Source organism: Hemitrygon akajei, chromosome 20 (genome assembly GCF_048418815.1).
Source record: "Hemitrygon akajei chromosome 20, sHemAka1.3, whole genome shotgun sequence".
Taxonomy (NCBI): domain Eukaryota; kingdom Metazoa; phylum Chordata; class Chondrichthyes; order Myliobatiformes; family Dasyatidae; genus Hemitrygon; species Hemitrygon akajei.
In genome coordinates this window covers 38,970,650-38,986,024 of record NC_133143.1, presented here as the reverse complement: position 1 = coordinate 38,986,024, position 15,375 = coordinate 38,970,650, and the positions used below count along the sequence as shown (strand labels likewise).

Sequence of the window (15,375 nt, the reverse complement as noted above, 5' to 3'; positions counted from 1 at the left end):
ATGTTTACGATAAAGGGATGCCTGTCTGCTGTAGTTCTGTCAGAATAATTTTATAATACTTGAGTCAGTATCACAACAATGTGGTGTAAATTACTCATCTACACTTATAAAGGAGCGCTGTCAGAAGAATAGTCTGATTTGATGCAAGTTTGATTCCTGAAGTTTCAGAATCACTAGTGTGACACCCATTGGAGAGTTATGGTCAAACTTCTGGACTGGAAGTATATGATCTAAAAATGGCTATTACCGGCTCCCCCACTCCCAAACTTATTCTCAAACAATCCATGCAATGATTCTCCTGACCTTTGCCCATCACGTCAGGATTTGTATGGACAATTATCTAACCAAGGCTTTCATGTTTCTCCCATTTCTCTTCAGTTGCTTGCATTCCTCTCACAGCTAGGGTTGAATATATTTTCCACTTCTTATTCGGCACTCAAACTGAAGCAGGTAATTGTGGACGAGTTCGTCTTGGTTCATTGCCAAATATCATTTAATAGAAAGGAAGCTATTGTACACCAGGAAACTGGCCTGAGAAACACTGACAGAAACACACTTCTGAAAGTGATTAACTGCTTATTAGGCACACATGCAGCAGGAAATTTTATTTGGCATTAGCTTTAAAGCCATTATGTTCTTCCATTTATATACACTTCTTAGCACTGAAACAACGTCTTCTAAGCCAAAAAGAAACTGGCACCTTCCCATCAATCTGGCACCTTCCCTTCAGGATCTGCTGGACACAAACCCCTGAAAATGTTAGAATAGGTAAAGTAGTTAAAGGGCAAACAGTAAACATGTCAGGCTCTGGGCTCTTGAACCAAGATAATATGTAGATTCTTTTGGATTTTCAAAGGCTAAATAATTTAAGGATACGTTGTGGTTAACTGGTACATTTGTTCTATTCTCTCTGTAATAAAAACATTTGGTAAAGTTATGTAGATTAACAACATTCTTGTGCAATGCCCCTGGATTTTTAATATCCAACAAAAATCCCTTTTCAGAACATGCAGGCAAATATGCATCTAGTACAGGGAGTTCACAACAAGTTTTGTAATCTTAAGGCTCCTCATAGACTGGAATTTCCAATAAATGCTACTGCAGCTTATTCAGTTGTTAGTCACAAGGCACCATCCTTAACAACATTAGAAAATACTTAAAATTCCTGAGTGTTATCATTTCAGAGGATCTGTCCTAGGAAGAACTCCCTTTGCATTAAAGTACCAGCAGATGTTTTCACCTAAAGGGATTTTCTCTTCTTTGGGAGTTCTGCCCCATATGTCCTTATTCTTGTGTCCTCCTGTGGTTCCAAAGCAGAACCTCTTTCCAAAGCAAAGTTGTGCTGCTTGTCACAGAAAGATACAGACCTGTACTGAATGTAGAATCCCTGACTTAAAACCTCCTGCTATCTGCTCTCAAAATACTGATTCTTCTCCCATTACTACAGCTGAAGAGCATAAATTTATGAGAAGGGGCAAGTGGAGTCAAAACTTTTTCACCCATTTGGTTGTTGGAACCTGGAACTGACTGTCTGAGTAACTGATGGAGGAAGACACTTCCTCAAAATTTAAGAATACAGATGAGTATTCAAATCACCAAGGCACAGCAAGCCATCAATCAACTTCTGGTAAATGGGATGAGTATAGATTGGTACTCGATATACATGTATGTGGTGGGATGAAGGGCCTGTTTTTGTCTTATACAACTATATCTCTAAAGCTGGCATGTAAGTACACACATTTTGACAAGAGCCTGTAAGGTTTTGTCCACAAGAATCTAGCCTGCAGATGGAAGAACTGGGTTATTGTGAACTGAGTGCAAATTTAACTCACAAGAGCTGTCTGGGGGCCAGTTCAAATCTTATTCATTGTGTGCTTGTATTTGCAGTCAATGGTAATAAGCTGTTTTTGTACAAAAGTTCTTCTTGATTGTCATAGAGTATCTTGGGACATGGCTTGTGTTCCAAAGGGGTGTTCACAGGGCAGAGTGCAACTGCCTGACTCCCAGGGTCTCCCACTCTTTCAGAAGACATCTCAGCGCTGAACTACTTTCTTTATTGAAGCTGCTCATTCCCTACATTTAATAGAAGTGAGGCAACTTGAGTACTTTTCCCATCTTCTGTGCTTGCCTCAGGCCTATCTTAGGAAAGACTCCAATTTTCAGAACTAATGACAAAAGAGTACCAGCTAAAGCCAGCCAAAAATTGTGGCCTCTTATCAACCTATGAAACCAAAATAGGGAGTTGATAATCTTAGTTGATCATAATTGATAATTGATCATCATAATCATAATTGATGGAGGATCCTAAGTAAACGTAATATCATTCTTCCTACCAGCAGACAGCAGCTTGGTATCTTTGCTAAAATATAAACAGCAAACACGAGGAAATCTGCAGATGCTGGAAATTCAAACAACAACACACACAAAATGCTGGTGGAACATAGCAGGCCAGGCAGCATCTTTAGGAGAAGCACTGTCGACGTTTGGGCCCGAAACATCGACAGTGCTTCTCCTAAAGATGCTGCCTGGCCTGTTGTGTTCCATCAGCATTTTGTGTGTGTTATTGCTAAGATATACTTGGCCATGATTAAACTTTGTTCCAAAATTATTTTTTTAATGCTGTTTGTGGTCTTAACTCTATCTCCTCTAGCCCAATAATTTTCCAAAGTGTCTGCATTTTAATTCTTGCAACTTCTTCATAGCTAAATTTAACTGATGCATTAGTGGCTGTACCTTCAGTTGTGTAAGGACCCCAAGCTCCAATTCCTTACCCAAACCCCCCTGCCTCTCTACTTCTTCTAAGGAGCTGTTTAAAGATATCTGTGGCATTATAATGTCCCTTTTCAGGCTGCCAATAATGACACTAATATTTTCTTAAAACTGATCCAAAGTGAAATTCTGTGCTAGGAAGTGCACAGGTAACTTTAATTTTTTTTTGCCTGCCATTTAATTCTTGAAAAGTTGACAAAATCTATCTTGCTTAAAAGATGTAAACACATGCTCCAGTGCTCAAGATTAACCTTACAATCTTATCTTCCATTTCACCTACTCTTAAAGTCAGAAGCTCTGTTAAGTATTGTTAAAGAAACAGTAGTCTTGAACTGATTTCCTGTAGTCATTAATCAGTGCAGAAAAATCAATTAACATAATGTTCAAAGAGATAACCATCAAAACAGGCGGTGGGGAAGAGGTGATAATGGGCTCCAGGATTGGGTTTAGAAAACTTGGTCTTAAAATTGTATTGGATTTGTGCTTTAAGTGTGAATATTGCTGAGACTAAGATAATCAAACTGTAATGGATTCAGGAGATTTATCAGTGTTGACCCTTATGTTAAACAATGCAGATTTGATTATCAGGAATATTACACTACATTGAGGAAATTACAAAAGATTTACTATCTTACTAAAAGTGTTACGTGCTTTTTTTTAGCTTCTAGTGCTTAAGTACTGAAAAGTCTGCAATCAAATACATTTTGGCAATCAGAAATAATGTTTCATACAGATATAAACAGCATCTAAATCATTAAATCGTAATTATGATGTGTATTAGTACTACAACATCAAAAATCCTGTAATATGAAAATTTATTCAAAAGCAAACTTAATGCATCATGGAACTTTAAATAGTCTGCTTATGAACTGGGAGGCACAGCAGAAACAAATTTTGTTCAAAAGAAGAAAATTAAGCATCAAAGTATCATGACCCCAACAAAGCAAATGCATTTGTTTCTTTGGTTAGATGCACTTTGTGCTCTCAGCAGCAATCTCATCAGGATCATAATGGGGACTTGGATGTATTTCCCTGGGTGGTTTCTATGCACTCTATAGATTGAGTCAATGAAAACTCTGCCTTTTGGTAATTACCTGCTTAAATACTGTCCTAATCTTGAAAAATCACAATTATTGATGGCCATTATCACCTTTGTGAAAGGCATTACAGAATTTTAAACTTTCATTCATACTTTCTAATTTGAATTTTTCCATGGCTCAATTATTTTTAATGTGGTTTTCCGAATTTCATGCAATACAGCATCTGTTCCTAACCAGAGTTACACAGTACTTCAACAAGTTTCTATTTTAGACTTGTAGTCAGGCATGGATTCAAAGACAGGGATGAGAGCTCTGAATTTCAATTATCACCCAGATTCCAGCACAGATGGCCAAACCAGTGAAAAGATCACAGAGGTTAATGCAAACAAATTTACTGTGAATTTTCAAACAGATTCAAAATTCTACTTGCCCAAACCAGACCTCAGCTACACACCTGGCACCACTCTCAGATCTAACTGTATGATTTCTCCCTAGATGCCTTCAAAGGCACTCCTTTCTATCACAGCAGAGCTTTAAAAAGGTCTTTTTCATATCAACCAACATTTGCCTTGATTTTTGCAATCATCAACAAAGAAATAGCACTCTGTGCTGACCGTGTCTTGGCAGGCAGTAAGAAAGAAAATTATCCACGAGATCCTGTGAATTCTGTGGCACGGAGATCTCCTTTATCCATCCGTCCGATGGATAAAGTCCAACGGATTATCCATCCATCAGTTTCTGATGGACATCAACTTGGAGATAGATCCATGATATTTATCAATACAATATTGAACTGAAATATAGTAGAGTTACTTAACAAGTAAAACACATCCATGCATAATTTTGAAATACACTGTGGAATAGTGACCATTCCATTCTGTTTTTGGGATAAGCAATTAAGAACTCATTTGTATTTTGAGCAATACATTCTTGGCAGGTATTTTAAGACCTGAACAGTTTGTAAATATTAAGCTGCAGGGACCAAAACATCAACTGTTTATTCATTTCCATAGATGCTGCCTGACCTATCGAGTTCCTTCAGAACTTTGCGTGTGTTGCTTTGGCTTTCCAGCATCTGCAGACTTTGCTGTGTTTGTAAATATTAATGTCAGAACCCAGATTTTTCTTAATCTATGCTGGAAAGGACTGCAAGCATTGAAGTCTGTAGAGAAGAAATCAGGAACTACTGAATTTCTATATTTAACCATGTGTACTTTTGTTTGTTTCATGATTAACAATTTAAAAGTTTGCCATTATTAATTCAGCAAACTATGAACTATTTAATATTTTAATCAACTGACTGTGTACAACACTGAAACAGTTGATTCAGCACAGCTTACTTCTAAGTCCATTTTCATTCATTTCCAAATCACAGGCATTTCAATCATTAACAAAAATGATTGTTTCTGGTGAACTAATATTTAGCTGTTAATAAAATTGCAACTGATAACTACTTGGGGATACACCACCCCACCAATTATTTTTTATTAAACAGGTAACAAGTATACATTTTATTCATTATGCTACCAGACTGAAAGAAATAGCTGAAGAGATTGTGTAGGCATTAGTAGTGATCTTTCTAGAATCACTAGATTCTGAAATGTTTCCACAAGACTGGAAAAATCACAAATTACTCCAATCTTTAAGAAGGATTAGAAGCAACACTCAGGCAATTACAAACAAGATGATTAAGTCCTGACTAAGGGTCTTGCCCCGAAACGTTGACTGCTCCTTTCAACGGATGCTGCCCGACCTGCTGAGTTAATCCAGCTTGTTTGTCTGTGTTTATTTGACCACAGCATCTGCAGTGTACTTTGTGTTTACTCAGGCAATTATAGGCCAGTTAGCCTGACTACGGTGTTTATCAAGATGTTAGAGAGTGCATCGTAAATGTGGATGTTGTTTACTCGGATTTTCAGAAGGTCTTTGACAAGGTGCTGCACATGATGCTGCTAAACAAGAGAAAATGGTATTACAGGGAAAGTACTAGCATGGACAGAAGATTGGCTGACTGGCAGGAGAGAAGGAGTAGGAATAAAGGCAGCCTTTACTGGTTTCCTGCAGTGACTGGTGGTATTCCACAGAGGTTTGTGTTGGGTCCGCTACTTTTCACATTAAATGTCAATGGTTTGGATCACAGAATTGACGCCTTTGTGCCTAGGTTTGCAAATGATACAAAGAGAGGTGGCGGGGAAGGTAGTGCTGAGGAAGCAGGGAGTCTGCAGAAGGACTTTGACAGATTAGGAGAACGGGGAAAAGAATTGGCAAATGTATAATATGGTGTAGGTAGGAGTATGGCCATTCATTTTGGTAGAAGGAATAAAGGCCTAGACTATTTTCAAATCAGGGAGCAAATTCAGAAACTCAGAGGTGCAAAGGGTCTTGGGAGTCCTAGTGCAGGGATCACTAAAGATTAACTTGCAGGTAGTAAGTAAGGAAGACAAATGCAATATTAGCATTTAATTCAAGAGGACTAGGATATAAAAAGCAGTGATGTAATGCTGAGGCGTCTTAAGGCATTGGTCAGACCACATATGGAGTATTGTGAGCAGTTTTGGGCTCCATATATAAGAAAGGATATGCTGGCACTGGAGAAGATCCAGAAGAGGTTTATGAGAATGATCCCGGAATAAAAAGGGCTAATATATAAAGGGCTTTTGATGGCTCTTGGCCTGTACTCACTGTAGCTTAGTAGAATAAAAGGGGTGTAAATTGATACTTGCTGAATATTGAAAAGACAAGATAAAGTGGAGCTGGAGAGGATGTTTCCAATAGTGAGTGAGTCTAGGATCAGAGGGTACAGCATCAGAATAGAATGATGTCCCTTCAAAAGAGAGGGGAGAAGGAATTATTTTAGCAAGAGGGAATCTGTGGAATTCATTGCCACTGACAGCTGTGGCAGCCAAGTTATTGGACATATTTTGATACATTCTTGATTAGTAAGGGTATCATGGGGAAAAGACAGAAAAATGGGAATTAGAGGGGAAATAAATCAGCTCTGATCAAATGGTGAAGGAAGCTCAATGGGCAAAGCCTAATTCTGTTCCCATGTCTGTTGGATTGCACCAGTTCATGGAAGATCAGCATTTTGCTAACAAACAGATTAATTTCAAATCTTTAACTGGAAAATTATATTTCCAAAAATTTCAGGTGTCATATATACGTACATGCTACATCTTCAGAATAAACAGGAAATGCAGCATCTGAGTGTACTAGAATTATCAAAGCGTTTATGCAATCCACCTCCCAGAGCAACTTCCTCTTTCGATGCTTTGTGATCAATGGGTAATGCCGGTGACAGAAGTTCAAAAGGAAAGCAATCATAGTCACAAAAAAATCTCTCCTTTTTCCTAAATCAACCCACTTTTCCAGCTACACAACCTGACTCAATGTTTTTTTCATAATTAGAGTCATAGAAAAATACAGCTCAGTAACAGGCCCTTCAGTGCATCTAATCAGTGTCGAAGCATTTTAAGTGCCTACTCTCATCGACCTGCACCCAGACCTTATCACCCCATACCCCTACCCTCCAAATTTCTCTTAAACTTGGAAATCAAGCTTGCACGCACCACCTGTACTAGCAGCTCATTCCACAAACTCACCAGCCTCTGAGTGAACAAGTTTCCCCTCATGCTCTCCTTTAACTTGTTCACCTTTCACCCCTAACCCATTACCTCTAGTTGTAGACACACCCAACCTCAATGGGGAAAAACTTGCTTGCACTTATCCTATCTATACCCCAATAATTCTATACACCTCTATCAAATCTCCCCTGAATCTTCTACATTCCAGGAAATAAAGTCCTAACCTTTTCAATTTTAACATAGAAACATAGAAAACCTACAGCACAATACAGGCCCTTTGTCCCACTATGCTGTGCTGAACATGTACTTACTTTAGAAATTACCTAGGTTTACCCATAGTCCTCTATTTTTCTACGCTCCATGTACCTACCCAGCAGCCTCTTATACGACCCGATTGTATTCACAATCTTTTCTTATAACTCAGGTCCTCCAGTCCTGGCAACATCCTTGTAAATTTTCTCCGTACTCTTTCAAACTTATTTATATCTTTCCTGTAGGAAGGTGACCAAAACTACACACAATAATCCAAATAAGGCCTCATCAACATCTCATAAAACTTCAAAATAACATCCCATCTCCTGTACTCAATACATTGATTTATGAAGGCCAACGTGATAAAAGCTTTTCTAACAACCCTATCTACCTGTGACACCACTTTTAATGAATTATGGACCAGTATACAGAGATCTCTTTGTTCAACTGTACTCCTTAGTGCCCTACCATTCACTATGTAAGATCTACCTTGGTCGATCCTACTGATGGGCAACACTTCGCACTTGACCGCATTAAATTCCATCTGCTATTTTTCAGCCCATTTTTCCAGCCTGTCCAGATCCCACTGCAAGCTCTGGTAGTCTTCTTCACTGTCCATTACATCCACAATCTTAGTGTCACCCACAAATTTGCTGATCTAGATAATCACTTTATCATACAGGTCATTGATATAGATGACAAACAACAATGGACCCACCACTGAGCCCTGTGGTGCTCCCCTAGTCACAGGCAACCATCCACTACCACCCTGTTGCTTCTCCCACAAAGCTAATGTCTAATCCAATTTACTACATCATCTTAACTGCTCAGCAACAGAGCCTTCTACACCAACCTCCCATGCAGGTCCTTGTTAAATGCTTTGCTAAAGTCCGTCATCTTTTCAGTTAAATTCCTTGAAAGATTCTCTGAGATTAGGTAGGCACGATCTACCACACCCAAAGGCATGCCTAACCAGTCCCTGTCTATCCAAATACTTATATATCGGTCCCTTAGAATACCTTCTAAAAACTTTCCCACTGCTGATATCAGGCTCACCAGCCTATAAGTTCTTGGTATATTTTTAGAGCCTTTCTTAAACAGCGGAACAACTTCGGCTATCCGCCAATGCTCTGGTACCTCATCTGTCGCTAAGGATGATTTAAATATCTCTGCTAGGGCCCCTTTAATTTCTGCACTTGCCTCCCACAGGGTCCGAAGGAACACCTTGTTGGCCCTGGGGATTTATCCACCCCAATTTGCCTCAGGGCAAAAAACACCTCCTCCTCTGTTAACTGTACAGGATCCATGAAGTTGATACCACTTTGCCTCACTTCTATACACTCTACATCCATCTCCCAAGTAAATACAGATACAAAAAGTCCATTTAAGATCTCCCCCGTCTCTTCTGGCTCCACACATAGATTACCATTTTGATCTTCCAGAGGACCAAATTTGTCCCTTGCTCTTAACTTATCTGTACAATCCCTTCAGATTCTCCTTTGCCTTGTCTGCTAGGGCACATCATGCCTTCTGTTAGCCTTCCTGATTTCTTTCTCAAGTGTTCTCTTGCTTTTCTTATACTCAAGTCCCTCATTTGTCCCTACCTGTCCATACCTGCTATGCACCTCCTTGTTTTCATAACCAGGACCTCAATATCTCTTGAAAACCTATGTTCCTTAACCAGCCACATACAGGCTTTGTACTCTCAAAATTTCACTTTTGAAAGGCCTCCCATTTCCCTCGTACACCTTTGCCAGAAAGCTGCCAGTTCCAATCCACACTTGCCAGATTCTTTCTGATACCATCAAGATTGGCCTTTCTCCAATTTAGAATACCAACCTGCTGACCAGACCTATCCTTTTCCATATTTACTTTAAAACTATTTACTTTGAAAATGGTATCATGATCACTTAGATGCAAAGTGTTCCCCTACACAAACTTCTGTCACCTGATCTGTCTCACTCCCTAAAAGGAGGTCAAATACCATGCACTCTCTTGTTGGGATTTTTATGTACTGATTAAGGAAACTATCCTGAACACTTATGACAAACTCTATCCCATCTGGTCGTTTTACAGTATGGGAGTCCCAGTCAACATGTGGAAAGTTAAAATCATCTACTATATCAACATTATGTTTCTTGCAACAGTCTGCGAACTCTCTACAAATTTGTTCCTTTAAATCCCCTGGACCTTTGTGTTTCTATAATATAGGCCCATTAATGTGGTCATATCTTTCTAATTCCTCAGTTCCATCCATAAACAGTACTAGACAAGTTCTCCAGTCTGTCCTGACTGAGCACTGCCGTGACTCACCCTCCCCCTTCAATCTCTCCCGTGCTGTTACATGTAAAACTGCAGAAACCTGGAATATCGAGCTGCCAGTCCTGCAGCCAAGTTTCACTAATAGCTGCAATATCACTATTTCCTGCATTGATCCATGCCCTGAGCTCACCTTCCTTTCCTACAATACTCCTTGTATTGAAAAATTAACAGCTCAGGACGTCTGTTGCACTATGGTCAACCTTTCTAATTTATCTGCAAAGAAAATTGATCTTCAATTAAAAAAAGTGTGATGGTTAAAGAATTATAATAGAAATAAGAAGTGCATTCCCGTAAAACCAAAACTATGTGAGCATCCAATCACTAAACTTATTGATCTTTGGCAATACAAGTATGAAAGTTCTAATATAAAATCTTTGCCAGTTTGGGAGTTTTGTCATTCTCAGAGTGGCCAAAATAGAATACCAGTGCAGCTGTGAGGCCATTTATCCATGGCCTAAAACTATCTTGAGTCAACTGCACGATGGATATGGAAATCCAAACTCTTTCCTAGGGTTGCTGAGAACGATTTCTGTAAACCTAATATGCTCTGTGGCCTCCTGTGTCCCTGATCGCCTGAGCACACTCATAACTATTCCTGCTAACCAGTAATTATCCAACCAAAGTATCTCATTCTGTCCCTCCTATTGCTGGCATTCACTTGCCTGAGGTGCCCTCCTATCTTAATCACTGAAGGATGGTCAACAGCTGGGACTGAGCTTGAATGCTATCACCTCCTACAAAGTGGAACCAAGCGACATAGGTGATAACAAAACTCTGCTCCCAGATGAACTCAGTGTCTTTCATGTTTGCTTTGACTGTCATAAATGTGGAAGTAATTTGGAAGAATATGGTAACCTGCCTCAATGACTATTATCCACTGTGATGAAGTGTTTTGAGAGATTGGCGATGAAACACCTTTATTCCTGCCTGAGGAGCAATTTGGATCTGCTTCAGTTTTCCTACCCGCACAACAGGTCAACAGCAGATACCATTTCATTTGCTCTTCACTCAACGCTGGAATGTCTGAACAGTGATGTATACATCAGGATTCTCTTTATCAACTACAGCTCAGCATTATAGATACTATTGTCCTCTCAAAACTAAATAATAAGCTTCAACACCCTAGCCTCAATACTTCTTGGTACAACTAGATTCTCCATTTAATCACTTGGATCATTGGTCAATTCAGACTGGCAACAACATCACTTCTACAGTCTCCATCAGCACAGTGTAGCACATGGCTGTGTGCTTAACCTCCTGCTCTACTCGCTTTACACTTATGACTGTGAAGCTGAGCACAGCTCCAATGCCATATTTAAGTGAGCTGATGATACCACTGTCATTGGCCAAATCAAAGGTGGTGATAAGTCAGATTCTGAGAGAGATTGAAAATCTGGCTGAGTGGTGCCACAACAACAACCTCTCACTCAATGTTGGAAGACCAAGGAGATGATTATTGATTTAGGAGGAGGAAACCAGAGGTCCATGGACCAGTCCTTATTGGGGGGGATGAGAGGTGGAGTAGTTCAGCAGCTTTAAATTCCTTGGTGTTATCATTTCAGAGGATCTGTCCTGGGCCTAGCACATATGAGCCATTATGAAGAAAGTACAGCAGCACCTCTACTTTCTTAGAAGTTTGTAAAGATTTGAAATGTCATCTAAAACTTTGATAAACTTCTAAAGATGTGTGGTGGGGAGTACACTGACGGGTTGCATCACGGCCAGGTATGGAAACACCGAAGCCCTTGAATAAAAATGCCTACAAAAAGTAGTGGATATGGTACAGTCCACAAAGCCTTCCCCACCATCAGTGGAAAGCAATATCCATCAAGAACCCCCACCATCCAGGTCATGCTGTCTCCTTGCTGCTGTCATCAGGAAGGAAGGTACAGGAGCCTCAGGACCTCCACCACCAAGTTCAGGAACAGTTATTACCCCTCAACTATCAGGCACTTGAACCAGAGGGGACAGTTTCAGTCACCCCACCATGGAACTGTTCCCACAACCTACAGACTCTTTTTCATATCACTTCACCTATTACTCTTTCATATTTATTGTTTGTTTATTTATTATTATGATTAGTAGTAGTATTTCTATTATTCTGTCTCTTGTACATTGATTGTTTTTCCATCACATTAGGTGTGATCTTTCATTGATTCTATTGTGCTTCTTGTATCTACTATGATTGGCTGCAAGAAAATGAATCTCAGGTTTGTACTTTGATTATAAATTTACTTTGAACTCATTTGCCCTAGCCTAATGCCCTGATCCTCCAGATATTTGACACTCTTCAACCCCTTTCACCACAGGTCTTTTCCTGTGAATCCTGGGTTTGACTCTGGTTTTGTGTCTTCCTTGTTGAGTGAAAGAGAGGCTACTTTCAGTATTAGTCAGCCCCAATGAATTTCCAAACTGTGGACACATGAGAAATGTCTGTTGGCATACCACGCAGCAACCACTTCATGTATCTCTGCAGTTGCACAATTACTCTAGTACCATGTGAATTTGCAAACGTTGAGAAGGCAGCCGGCAGATAGATTTTTAATGTGTTCTGTGTTGTTATAAAGTATGCAATGCAAAACAAAATGTGTGTTGCGCAAGTGGGCTCTCGCAGATTAAGAAGCACTTTGCATGAGTGTGCAAATACAAAGAATGTGTAGGAAGCAAGTGTTTTTAGCATTAATGGTTCGTGCTATTTTGGATTGTGAAGAGGGTATTAAAGCACAATCAAATCAACGATGTCAGGCTGGAAAGAGTTCTATTGAATTAGAACAATAGATAGAAGTTCAAAGTTCTAAGTAATTATATTATCAAAGTACATATCTGGAAACATATACAACCATGGGATTCATTTTCCTGCATGCAAACACAGTATATTCAAGAAACACAATAGATTATATGAAAGTCCGCACCCAACTGGATGGACAAATTACAAATGTGCAAATATGAAAGAGAAAATAATAACAATAATAAGCAATAACTATTGAGAACATGAAATGAAGAGTTCTTGAAAGTGAGTCCATGAGTTTGGGGGGGGGGGATATTTCGGTAATAGGGCAGGTGAAGTTGTGTGAAGTTAACCCCTATGGGTCAAGAGCTTGATGGCTAAGCAAAAAAAAAAGGGGGGGGGGAAAACAGCAAAAAATAGAATTGTATCAGCAGCAAGTCTATCATGCCCCCATCTGGGCTGCTGTTGGCTGCCTAACAACTCTACTTGAGAGTCACTTGTTACTACTGATGTTTACTAGAGAGTAGGGAAAGAGTGGGTTGCTGAAAGTTTCCTGTTTATTATCTCGAAGATAATTTTATCTTGTTGCAGAGTTTGCTAGGAAGTAGGGTTTGCTGCAGACACCAGGTCTGGGTCACTATGTTCATAAGTTGCCCCTTCGAATCTGGACGATGTTACTTCGAACACAGGGCCAGGCTTCCTGTCACTGCACCACCCCACCCCCAACTTGGCTGTTTTTTTAAAAAATATATCCCTTTTGGCAACATTTCTGACCCTGCACCTCCCCAGAGAGATCGCAGTGCTGTTTAAAATCTACTCAAGCCAAAAGGAGGGTATGAAATTAATATCAGACAATTGGAAAGGGGTTAAAAGCACAAAAATTGCTCTAAAAGCTCACAGCAAACTAAAAATAAACTATACAGTTCGCAAGCGCATGTAGCATAAAGCCTACAGCTAATAATGATCCGAGTAATGCTCGAATCGGTCCACGCGGGACCAAATCCCTGGCCATTGACAACTTGTTTCACAAGCGTGTGGGCAAGTGTAAACTTTCTAAATGATGTGGCCGCCGAGGAAGTATTTATTGTCATCCTTCATTGCACTTGATCGAATGCATGAGAATTAATAAACCGAGCCTAGCGCAGAGCTAGCACTCAAGGTGAAAGAACCACCTTTAAAATACCTCCTGACCATTGCTGTAATACACGCGTTCACATAAAGCCACCCGCTTCGAAAGATTTTGTTCAATCATCAATCCCTCAGGAAATCAAACTGAGATTGAGAGGGACAGTCATTCCCAATTCCTTTATTAACAAAATAATCCATTATGTCATTTCATGTCGAGTCTGACTTTGTTAATATTGTGAAATAGTAAATACGGCAAAAATGACTTCAAAATGGTAAGGTGAACGGAACCAGAAAATATCCCCATTGCAAAAAAAACAACCCCTTCCATGACACCTGCAGTAGTTTTACAAACCAAATAACAAACATTGGGGAGAGGGGTATACCAGGAACTGGCGCGGGGATTTATTCCAGGGCACATTTCACAAACTGGAGACATTTACATTTTTTCCTGCGTTTGACGTCGCTACCTTCAATCCATTAAACATGCCAAAATAACAAACATATTCCTCACCTTTGTGTCTCTCCATTTCTTTCGGTGGTAAAAGTGCGTCAGTCTAGAGACAAAAGGGGATTTTTTTTGCTTGGCCTTCAGAGCTCTTCTTGTTTTGCTGTTGGATCTGCAGCGAGTAGTTTTTTTTTCCGCTCGATGCCTGTGTCCCGGGGCCGCGCTGACGCGCCGGGGCGCCGCTCTCCTTCCCCCGCCCCCGCCTCCGCCTTTGCCCCTGCCGCCACCGCCGCCTCGCTCAGTCACCTCCAGAAAACACAGCACCTTTTCCCGGCAGCTGCCCTTCACTGTGCGCACCCCCACATCTCCCAGTCCCACAGCTGATGCCACCAGCGAACTGACAGAGCCATCCACTGGGCCGTGGGATGTTAGCACAAAGAGCGCACAAGTTTGGTTTGGAACTGACAAGTTCCCAAGTCAGTTCTAAACCAAAGCTTCCCAAACCTTTACTGCCTGCCCGCTTCCGATATGGTAGGTATTCTGTATGACCTTCCCAGCAGAGGTTGCCATTAAATAGTTTAACCCTTTAATCGCCACGACCTCACCTGCCCCAGCATCACCCTGTCGACTGTCAAACCGAACTAGATAATCTACCCCCGTTTTTTTTGAGTCAAGAACAAAAAATGCTGGAAAATATTTCCGCAGGTAGAACAGCTGCAGCCAGAAAAAGAGCTAATGTTTCTAATTTGTCACCCTTTATCATCTTCTGCCCATCTCCTTCAGTTAGAAAGATTGATCAGAATCAGAATCCGGTTAATTATCATCGGCACGTGACGTGAAATCTGTTCACTTCGCAGCAACAGTTCAATGCAATACATAATCCAGCTGAGAAAAAATAATAATAAATAAACAAGTAAATCAATTACGTATATTGAATAGATTTTAAAAATCGTGCAAAAACAGAAATACTGATTTTTTTTTAAAGTGAGGTAGTGTCCAAAGATTCAATGTCCATTTAGGAATAGGATGGCAGAGGGGAAGAAGCTGTTCCTGAATCACTGAGTGTGTGCCTTCAGGCTTCTGTACCTCCCAACTGATGGTAACAGT

The 15,375-nt window shown here is 40.2% G+C and overlaps 1 long non-coding RNA gene across 1 annotated transcript in view; it reads right to left on the bottom strand.

Annotated features, from left to right (window-relative positions):
- Positions 1–14,756, bottom strand: part of LOC140713731 (uncharacterized) — an 80,165-nt gene extending 65,409 nt beyond the window's left edge. Inside the window, exon 1 of the long non-coding RNA XR_012095718.1 lies at positions 14,335–14,756. This is a non-coding gene — a long non-coding RNA (uncharacterized lncRNA). The remainder of the gene's footprint in view (positions 1–14,334) is intronic.
- Positions 14,757–15,375: the final 619 nt, after the last annotated feature.